This window comes from Octodon degus, unplaced genomic scaffold (assembly GCF_000260255.1).
Source record: "Octodon degus isolate 3935 unplaced genomic scaffold, OctDeg1.0 scaffold00419, whole genome shotgun sequence".
Classification (NCBI taxonomy): Eukaryota; Metazoa; Chordata; class Mammalia; order Rodentia; family Octodontidae; genus Octodon; species Octodon degus.
In genome coordinates this window covers 55229-66452 of record NW_004524995.1, presented here as the reverse complement: position 1 = coordinate 66452, position 11224 = coordinate 55229, and the positions used below count along the sequence as shown (strand labels likewise).

The window sequence follows — 11224 nt, the reverse complement described above, 5'->3', positions numbered from 1 at the left end:
TTTTCTGTTTTGGTTATGTGAGATATTGTTTTAGTTATTTATTTATTTTTTATTTTTTATTTATTTATTTATTTTTGGTGGAACTGGGGATTGAACTCAGGCCCTTGCGCTTGCCAGGGAAGCGCTTATTCCACTGAGCCATCTCCCCAGCCCCTAGTTTTTTTATTTTTAATGTATGTTTCTTTGCTTTAGTAAGGATGAAGTAAGTCTCTAGCATGCCACATACCATTAGGTTTTGGGTTTTCTTCAAGTGTGCCACTCTGTGTCATTCCTGTGACTGTGTCATTCTTTCATGGTTACTTCCTTAATATTTTCCTTTTCTTTAAGAATTCTTTTAATTCTTTTATTTATTTTATTTTATTTATTTATGTGTGTGTGGCCAACTCAGCCCACCAGGGGGCGGGGCTGGCTGGCATGCGGCGCTGGGGGATTGAACCGCGGTCCCTGTGCTTTGCTAAGCTTGTTCTAAGTAGGTGCTTTAGACCACTGAGCTGTCTCACCAGCCCCTCTTTTAATTATTGAAACTGTCTTACCAATTTGATTTGAAACTATCTCATTGCTATTTGTTTATCAATAAAATTATAGAAAAAAAATAAAAAAAGAATTCTTCCAATTAGCTGAATTACTATTATTATTATTTTTTGGCGGAACCAGGGATTGAAAGTTAGCTGAATTATGTGCTTTGGACTTTGGTGAAGTTTGTCCTGCTCTGTCTTTTTACAGTTAACACAAGTTATTTTTTATAATGCTAATTTGGTGGTTATGAGTTTCTTTAGATTCCCTTGGTTGGGAAGGTTTTTATTTTACTATCATGTTTGAAGGCTAATAGTCAAGGTTGCAATAATCTTGACTGGGACCCAGTTTCTTGTGGTGGACTGGAAAAACTTTACTCTAAGCTCTCTTGAGTTTTCACATTTTTTGTTGAGAAATCTGTAATTATTCTGATAGGCTTGACTTTATTTTATTTATTTATTTTTTGGCAGAACTGGGGATTGAACTCAGGCCCTTGTGCTTGCCAGGGAAGCACTTATTCCACTGAGCCAACTCCCCTGCCCCTAGGCTTGACTTTATGAGTCATATTTTTCTCTAATGGCTTTATTTTTAATCTCAGTTACTATATTTTGTACAGCAAAATTCATAAAAACTATATGGTATCTGTTTCACCATTTTGATCATCGAGGCCTCATGGAAAGACAATGAAAATTTTATTGCAGCAACTAGGCATATAAAAATAATGGATCATATACAAACAATTTTCTTCAAACAAAAACATTTTGCAGGGGGCTGAGAGATGGCTCAGTGGAATAAGTGCTTCCCTAGCAAGCACAAGGGCCTGAGGTCAATCACTGGTTCCGAAAAAAAAAATTTGCAAAGGACTCTGTTACACATCTGCATTTACCTGATATCAGCTTGGTAAATACATTTTCATAAAATAACACTGATAAGCCTAGCATAATAGTGCTGAAGGTAAGCTGTAAATAACTTTGCATGTTAAATGTAATTTGAGGCAATGGAAGAATAAATTTCTAGTTGAATCTACATATAAATATGTTCACAGGAATTTTTAATAAATTTTAACAAAGTGAATAGTTGTTTAGTTTCTCAGATTATATTTTTAAACTGTAACACAATAACAAAAGTGATTAAATCCTTGACCAAGAATACTTATAGGAAAAAAGATGGGGTACTTCTCAGTCTTTCTAGAGACTGCTTCAATATTCTTTCTTCTACAAGGGAAACTATCAGAAATAATACATGAGATTTATTTCAACTGAAGTATGCTTTATAAAAGAAAAGTGCAACACCGCAATGACAGTAAAAATTCAAAATGGTCTCATTTAGAAATTTCAAAAATTTAAATGTTCTCCTAAATTAGTTTCTAACTTAGTGAAATGTCATAATATAGACTTTGATCCTTAGGATAAATTAAAATATAGTGCTATTTCCATTTTTCATATAATCTTGCTGTGCTCTGGAACAGCTCTTTAGATAATGCCAAGAGGCCACTAAAAGTAATGTCAAGAGAGTGGGAATGTAAAGACAAAAGATACCAAATTGAGTACTAATGACAAAGCATGACTTGTTAACTAATACCACAAAATTATATGTTTTTGCTTCAGTGCCAATGGGGTGAAGGGCTGACCAAGAAATAACGGAACTATCTCAATGGTCCCAGTTAAGTTTCTTATACAACCCATGACTTGATGGCTCACTCATGAAGGACTGCTTCCCCAGATCACTTACACTCTATTTTTCTGTATTTTTCCAAGAACACCTAAGAAAGGCTAAGTGCCTCTCAAAGTCATCAAAGCATAGAACTCGCAAGATAACAAAGTGTCCCACAGAAAATCCGAAAATGGTTTCATTCTACTTTTGAGGTAGAGAGTATGGGCTTATAAAAATAACCATGTAGCACCCATATATCTAAAGGTTTTTCTAAATTCATCAAAACAGTTTTCAAATGCTTCTCACCTTCTATCTCAGATTGGAATATTCCTTCTTTTAGTCATGTGCATGAATCTATGGCATCAGGGTAGGTAAGAGCTTTAGGCGTATTTCATTGGAAGGGACAAATGAGTTCATTTACAAAGAATAAATGATTTTATTCTGATGTCTTTCAGAGGCTTTAAGAGCTCTGTTATCACTGAGTGAGAGTTATTTTCAAAGCAAATATACTTAAAAGTAGCAAAGGACTGACATTATTATTATTATTATTATTATTATTATTTGTGTGTGTGGCCAGTTCAGCCCACCAGGGGGCGGGGCTGGCTGGCATGTGGTGCTGGGGGATTGAACCGCGATCCCTGTGCTTTGCTTAGCTTAGCTTGTTCTAAGTAGGTGCTTCAGACCACTGAGCCATCTCACCAGCCCCAGACTGACTTTATTATGATAGTGCACATTACCTTGTTAAATCTCATCAAGCCTAAGACTAGAAAGCAGCAAGTTAATAAATACCACAGCTCAGAATTCCAATATTTCTAAGTGAAATGGTAAAAGACTGCCAATGTTTAGGTGAAATAATTTCTAACCTGTAAGTTAAACATATGTGGCCAAACAAATGTCACAAATGGGAAATTATGCAACACAGGTCTGTATAGAAAACTACCCTCCAGGTCTGTTTCTTTAAAGTTTAAACCAGTAACTGACCATCATTTTTGAGGTGGAAGATGAATATTGATTAGAAGGTTCTACAGGTGGAAAAAAATCTCATTAAAACACATTAAGCAGACTGCATTAGGTGTTTATTTGATATTGAAAATTCATGAAGCATTCATCTTCATCCCAAAAGTTCCATATATCAAGGATCTAGGCAATCAAGGAAAACATGGTAGAAACATTCTTTTTTTGCTTGACCCCACTGTTTCCCTTAAAAAGGTTCTTCAAAATTTTGAGTACAATTATTATACTCTGCAATGAAATATTTCAGATCTTCAACACACTGATCGCCTATTTCCTGTAAAATCTGACTCAGTGTAAACTGAATTTGGTTTTCAAGAGAAGGATATTCTTCAATCAAACTTCTCATCACCATCTCAAAATTTTCGCTATGTTGTTGGTAAGCCTGATCAAACTCTTCCATTTTCCATGCTATTGCTTTTGAGCAAATGCTGAGCTGACTATCTTCAGATAATTCTGAGCTGCTTGCTGTTTGAGTCTCAGGATCCTCGGGCCACTCAGTGAATAACAGTTCTTCAGGTTCTACCCAGAACTCAGAAATCCCAGGCAAGTTGTCCTCCTCCGACCTCTGGGGATTTTCAACCTCCCACTTGCTTACGTCCTCAAGTTCTTTTTCAGGTTGCTTGCTGGGTATATATAACACCTTTGATGAAGAACCTGCTGTTGGACTTTCGAGTGCAGTGTATCTTGATGCTTGCAAAGACTGGACCTGTCTGTTTTTACTTCTATGCTGAGGCTGGTGAAAAAAGGACATTTTGCTTTCAACTGGAGAGTGGCCTCTGCCACTGACACTGGAGACACATCTGGTGTGTGGAGATTCCTTTTGGCCTAGTGTTGGTTCTTGGAAAAGAGGAAGAACCCTTATATGAGGAGACTGGTCTGTCCCATAATAGGAAGAGGTGACACTTTTTCTTCTGAAGTCATCTCTCATGTGCCCGTAATCAATCTTGTGGCTTGCTGAATAATCATCATATCTTGACCAGCCATAGCCAGATTCATCTTCTCTTTGAGGTGGACTGTTTCTTTGATCATGAGAGAAACTGCGGGCCCCATCATGTTCTTGGTAACTATCATCACCGGTCCATTGATAACGAGATTCATCTCCTTTCTGATGTGGACCACATGTTAAATCACGAAGCAAAGCACGGGCCTCAGCATCATCTTGGTAATCAACATTACTGGCCCATTGATAACCCGATTCATCTCTCTGAGGTGGACTACTTCTTTGATCATGAGAAAAACTGCTGAACTCATCATACTCTTGGTAATCAACATCACTGTAATCGACTCTATAACTTCCTTCCCCAGGTCCATTTGGTAGTGGTGGTTTCGTTTCTAGCTGTAGTGAGTTCTCCAGCACAGTATTTAGTACTCCATGGTAACCATCATGGCCATGACTCTGAGGAACTACTTTTTCTCCAGAAAGCCTTTCATCGTTGTATCCATCTTCAGACCACATGTCATGTCTTCTTGTCAGCCACAACTTTGGGGGACCCAGTGGGCCGGCAAACACAGCACTCTTCCAGCCTTTGCCACCTGGATCGTGGCCTCCGTTACTCTCCAAGGAGGCACTTCCGGCCACCACTGTGACGTCAACCTCTAATGGTTTTCATTCTGTCTTTATTACAAAATTCCAGAATTTTGACTATGAGGTTTTATGATGTTTTTTCTGATCATATTTATTTGGGGTAAAATACCTCATTTACTTGAGCGTTCATTTCAGTCTCTACATCTGGAATATTTTCTAAAACAATTTTTTTTTTTTTTTTTTTTTTTTTTTTTACCGGGGATTGAACTCAGACCCTTGCGCTTGCCAGGGAAGCGCTCATTCCACTGAGCCATCTCCCTGGCCCCTTCTAAAACAATTTTTGCTAGGAGATATTTATAATTTTAGGTTCTTTTTCCACCCCTTCCTTGCCTCAAGTAATTGATCTGTTTGGTCTTCAGGGTATTCTAGCTCCTCTGTCCACCTTTCTACAGTAAATGTAGCTTTTACTGTATGTGGATTCTTCTTTTTTGACGATGACTGAGGAAGTGCTCTACTATAGTTATTTTGGTATGCAAGTGCTTTGAAATTTATCAAATATGGCACGTGACATATTTTGATGCAAAGCATGTTATCTCACACATCATTTGTTCAGTACTCTGCATGCAAGCTTGGACGTGTTAATATTGACTGTCTTATAACTTGCTACCCATGCCATCAAAACCAATTTGTTGGGGCCGGGGAGATGGCTCAGTAGAATAAGCACTTTCCTGGTAAGCGCAAGGGCCTGAGTTCAATCCCCGGTTCTGAAAAACAAAAACAAAAACACACACAAAAATAACCAATTTGTTTTTCATACCAGTGCTTTCCAAAACCAATTAATGTCAAATACCCATTTACCAATGACACCATTCCTGTCCTCAGATCCTGATACTGTCTCCTTGATCTACAGGCATGGATTTCTATTATGATTTGTATTCCCAGGATTCCTGCTTCATTCCTTTTCATAACCACTAATTTTATTTTTTTAATTTAATTTAATTTTATTGCTATTTTTGTTTTTGGCTCTAGGGATGGAACTCAAGGTTTTCATACTGATCTATATCACTAGCCCTTTATATAGTTGTCTTTTTTTGTGGTACCAGGGATTGAACTCAGGACCTTGAACTTGCCAGGGAAGTGCTTATTCTATTGAGCTATTATCCCTGGCCCTTAGTTGTCTTTTTTTTTGAGACTGTGTCCTGCTCAATCACCTTGTTGCCTGAACTTGTCTTCATCCTGCTTCATCCTCTCAAGTGGTGGTATTGTAGGCTTGTGACACATGCCTGGATGAATCTGTAGTTCATCGCTAAGGTGGTCTTTCATATTCCTCATCATTGCCTCTAATTGAATCATTTTATGGACATTACTGAGTTACATGTCGTTACAGTACAAGTTCTCATATGTCCTGAGTCTTAATTGACCTTGGAAGGTTAGGGCCAAAATGTTGGCTTTCCTTGCAGCCCTCCTTTTTCTCTAATTTTGGTCTGCAAACTTAGGTTGTTAACCACCCAGAAGACAAGCTTATTTTTATTATCAGACAACTTAGGCTGTTAAGCTTAACCTCACTATCTGTCTGCATATGTAAAATATAAATATGAAAGTTATAGGAAGAATTAACAGAAGTTATGTCCAGGACAGTAAACAACAGTCTGAAATCCAGATATTTGTCGAGGACATCCATGACTCAAATAGATTATGCCTAAAATGGCATAATATGGGACAGGTATTTTTCATCAAGTATTGATATGTTGAACTTTAAGTCCCTACAGAGTATGATAAAAAAATTTAAAAATTAGAATATAGTTTAAAAATAGGCATAAAGAATTATATATTTCTCATCTGACTGCGCTTTTCAAGGTCCATGAAAATCTATTTGAGTCATGGATGTCCTCGACAAATATCTGGATTTCAGACTGTTGTTTACTGTCCTGGACATAACTTCTGTTAATTCTTCCTATAACTTTCATATTTATATTTTACATATTCACTTAATCAAATATTTTTCTTCCTGTTTGTCAGCTGCCAGATACTGGTAATGACCATAACTCAACCTCAAAACCTCCTTCCACATCACATCCACATTTCGTCAGAAAATCTTCAATGGAAGAGCTCAGCTCCTTTGAGCTCATAGATCAGTAAGGGAGAAAATTCCTTGGTCTCTGTGCAGAGACAGTCAGTGCTCCTACTGAGCTGGGATTAACTGTAGAAGAATTAGCTGGCATGGTGATTTTAATTCTTTAAGAAACATGTCAAGTAGGGGAATAGCTGGTACAAGTGGAATCTTTATTTTTTTAATTAATTAATTAATTAATTTGTGTGTGTGTGTGTGTGTGTGTGTGTGTGTGCAGCTCAGCACACCAGGGGGCGGGGCTGGTTGGCATGTGGTGCTGGGGGATTGAACCGCGGTCCTTGTGCTTTGCTAAGCTTGTTCTAAGTAGGTGCTTTAGACCACTGAGCCATCTCACCGGTCCCAAGTGGAATCTTTAGTAATAGTTTTTTTTTCCCTGAACCGGAGATTGAACTCAGACCCTTGAGCTTGCCAGGGAAGTGCTTATTCCACTGAGCCATCTCCCCAGGCCCTAGTAATAGATTTTTAAGGAATCCCCACACAGATTTCCACAATTGTTGCATCAGTCTACACTCATACCAATAGTGGAGAAGGATTCCCCTTCCTCACATCCCCTCCAGAATTTGTAATTGGTTGATTTTTTGATGGTAACCATTCTTTCTGGAGTGAGATGGAATCTCAGCATTGTTTTAATTTGCATTTCTTGAATGTCCAGTGATGGAGAACATTTTTTCATATTTGCATTTACTGTTTGAATTTCTTCCTCTGAGCAGTGTGTATTCATCTCAAATGAACAATGCTGAACTGAGTCTTTAAATATGGGGGATCTGATTTTTGCAATTATTTATATTTTCCAGACATATATCTTTTTTCTGAGAGACAGATGTGTAAAATATTTTCCCACTGTATGGGTTTATGTTGCACACTATTGGTGATGTATTTCATTATGGAGAAAGTTTTAAATGGAATGAGATGCCTGTATTTTTAATGCATTGTATTATTTTTCATGCAATCAGGCTTTTCTTCATGAATTTTTGCTTACATCTATATATTCAAGAGATCTAGCCAGGGGTGATGATGCACACCTGCAATCCCAGCACTCTGGAGGCTGAAGCAGGTTAATTACGAGTTAGAGACAAGCCTGGGCTACAAAGTGAGCTCAGGGGCAGCCTGAACTGCATAGTGTGACCCTGTCTCAATAAGACATAAGAGAGAGAGAGAGAGAGAGAGAGAGAGAGAGAGAGAGAGAGAGAGAGATCTGCCTATTCTGATTTAGTGACTCTGTTTTAGTATTTAGAGCTTTGACATATTTCATACGGATGCGCCTTCCCTTCATGTCACTTTTTTTTTCCAGAACTGGGGATTGAACTCAGGACCTCGTGTTTGCCATCAAAGCGCTTATTCTGCTGAGCCATTTCCCAAGCCCCTACACATCACTCTTAATTGAAGTAAATAAGACTCACATGTGGGAGCTGGGGAGATGGCTCAGTGGAATAAGTGCTTCCCTGTCAAGCGCAAGGGCCTGAGTTCAATCCTCAGTTCCTGCAAAAAATTTTTTTAAAAAAGACTCATGTGTGTAAATATCACAAACTGGAAGAAATTTTTCAAAAAGAACTAGGGAGGGAGGAGGAGGAAAGGAAGAAAGACAAATTAAAATATTACCCAAAGTGTAAAATGTAAAACTACCATAAGAGCCATCTATGGATTGGTGTCTCAGGTTACTAAGGTTAAACAATTTAATCCAGTTCACATCTCTTAAACAGTCAATGAACAGCACTTTTGGATGAAAGCTGATGTATAAAGACTATGCAAGTAAAATTTTTATTTTTTAAATTTAATTTAATTTTATTTTTGGTGGAACCGGGGATTGAACTCAGGCCCTTGCGCTTGCCAGGGAAACACTTATTCCACTGAGCCATCTCCCCGGCCCCAACAAGTAAAACTTTTAAAAACTAGTTACCAAATATGTAATTAGAAGTATAAGGTGCTCTGAAATATTCTATTAACATTCTGTTATAAAGCTATAAAATGAAAAAAAGATAAAATGGAAGTAGGTGGAGTTCTGCTTTTAATTTTCATGTTTAATTTTTCATTTTTAAATAGGGACAATAAGGGATTGGGAAAAAAGAAGAATCAAAATACATCTTATGCAGGTACAAATTCCCTATATGTCCAAATTTACTTAATTGTGTCTGCTAATCTGAGCAACAGATTTGATGATAAAATAGATAATCTATCAACCATTGTTAATTAGCTATTCTTGGTTTTAAAATCTGTAACATATGTACTGTCGTATGTAGCCTTGTTTCTTTCTTTGTTTCTGGTTTTTGTTCTTGCTTGGCTTCTACTTTTCAAAATAAATTTTATTCATTTTTTAATTTTTTAGGGGCCTGGGAGATGGCTCAGTAGGATAAGCTCTTGACTGGCAAATGCAAGGATCTGAGTTCAATCCCCTGTTCCATCAAAAAAAAGTATTTTTTTTAATATCAAACTTGAAAGCAATTTTTTTATTTAAACAGTACAAAATAGTATTAAAACAAAATTATAAATGATACAGAATTTCACTAAACAAAATAATATGAATTGCACAGTATTTGTTGTATTGTTCAATGTTATCTTCAAATTAGTTATTTATATTACAAGATGTATGCATGCAAAATTGGAAGAAGAAACATACCTAAATACTTCAGCATGCATTTTCTAATGTACTATTATTGCTCTTGTGCCTAAGAAAATGATCGGTAAGTCTGTAAAAATCAACTAACACTAAATAAATAAGTTAGAAATTTTGGGAAACATCCACAAAGATAAATAATCTAAAAGTAATCCATTATGAATTTGTTCAATATTTTAAGGTGTATTTATTTATTCAAAAAACTCACTGAGTTACCAATGAATTAAGTTTAAACCTAGAAATCTAGACTCCCACGTACAATGAACTTGGGGCATAACTATTATGTATTACAAACTGATTTGCCATGTCTAGGAAATAGATGTCAGTATTCTAGCGTTTAATGTCCTAACAAGTCCACATAAAAATATTCAAAATAAATTTTGAAATATAAAAAAACAAATTCCCTGTGATGAGTGTGATATTTACATATATCTAAATTGTAGCAATAAATTTAAATTAAAGAAAAACTTGGTAAAAGTCTGAGTTATCAAGCTTCTTTCTCCACTCTTCTCTTTTCCTGTCGGTGTTGCTACACTTCCCATGATCTTAATACACATACTTATTATGTACTGCTGCATATAAACTCTGCTTTTGTTTCATGGCTGTAATGAAAGCCTGAATTATTATTAGTCCATTTTACTCAACACCTTTGCTTAACATACTTGCTGCAGAAATATCCTTGCTTTGAGCTAGTGGAAGGAATCCCCTAAATTTAATATATGCAATAGAATTTGGGCTGAGGAAATCACTGCCCTCTACCCACATGTGTTTGCAAAGCACCCTGAGGTCATTCCATTCTTCAATTAGATCCATTTTGCTAAGAGATGCAAAAAACATAAATGACAAACACCAAGCACCTTTGAAGCTTTTTTTTTTTGAAAGAACAGCCTTGTGAAATCTCCTGCCCTAACCTTTAATAACCACTTCCTTACTCCAAACTTATTAATGTTTCATGCATATATAGTGTACCTTATACATATAATTAAAAAAGAATAAGCTCTGGTAAAATTCTTCACACTAGAAAGCCCTTGAAATGACTCAGCACACGATCATTCATTCCTATCATACTGAGAGACTCACTGAGAGATAACTGAGCTGGCGTAAACATCTTTGAAATCTAAAATCCTGCTTTATCTATGTGAATCAGTGTGCTTCTTATTTCCATGTTGCACCCCCTTTTTCTCTTCATGTCATAATAGTAGTTTCTGCTGACATGGCCTTGTCTTGAGGGTATCTTCCTGTGATCTTCATTAAATGCAGCTGCTTTTTCATCTGTCACTGTATGTGGACTTCCAACTCATTGGTCATGGTACACAAGACTCTAGAACCTGTCAGATTCACCATACAACAACAAAATCACGAGCCAAATTAAACCTTCTACCTTGCAAATTCAGATGCTAGATATTGTGTACCAGTGATGGGAAAGATGACTATTACAAGAAATGGTACCCAAAGTTTGATCAGTGATGTGCCTATAACTGCATATGTGGTTTGCAAATCTTAGGAACTGGTTTGTGGAGTAATTTTGAAGTGTGTGGGGGTGCAGCATAGAGAAGACCTATAATGTTAAAGGTAAAGCTTAATCGGTCATTCTGATCAGAGATTAGGAGGGCAGAAAGATGATAAGAATGGTAACTGTCAAATTCATGAGGTTTTAGTTTGGAGAAAAGGTTTTTAGGGGAAATTGAACTAGAGACTATGCATGTTACAATCTGGCAAAAAAAGATTGGTTTACACTTTGCCCATATTCAGACATCATGCCAGAGGCTGAATTTAA

The 11224-nt window shown here is 36.7% G+C and overlaps 1 pseudogene; it reads right to left on the bottom strand.

Annotated features, from left to right (window-relative positions):
- Positions 1-3367: 3367 nt before the first annotated feature.
- On the bottom strand, positions 3368-6037 carry LOC101585730 (annotated as a pseudogene).
- Between the last annotated feature and the right edge of the window lie 5187 nt (positions 6038-11224).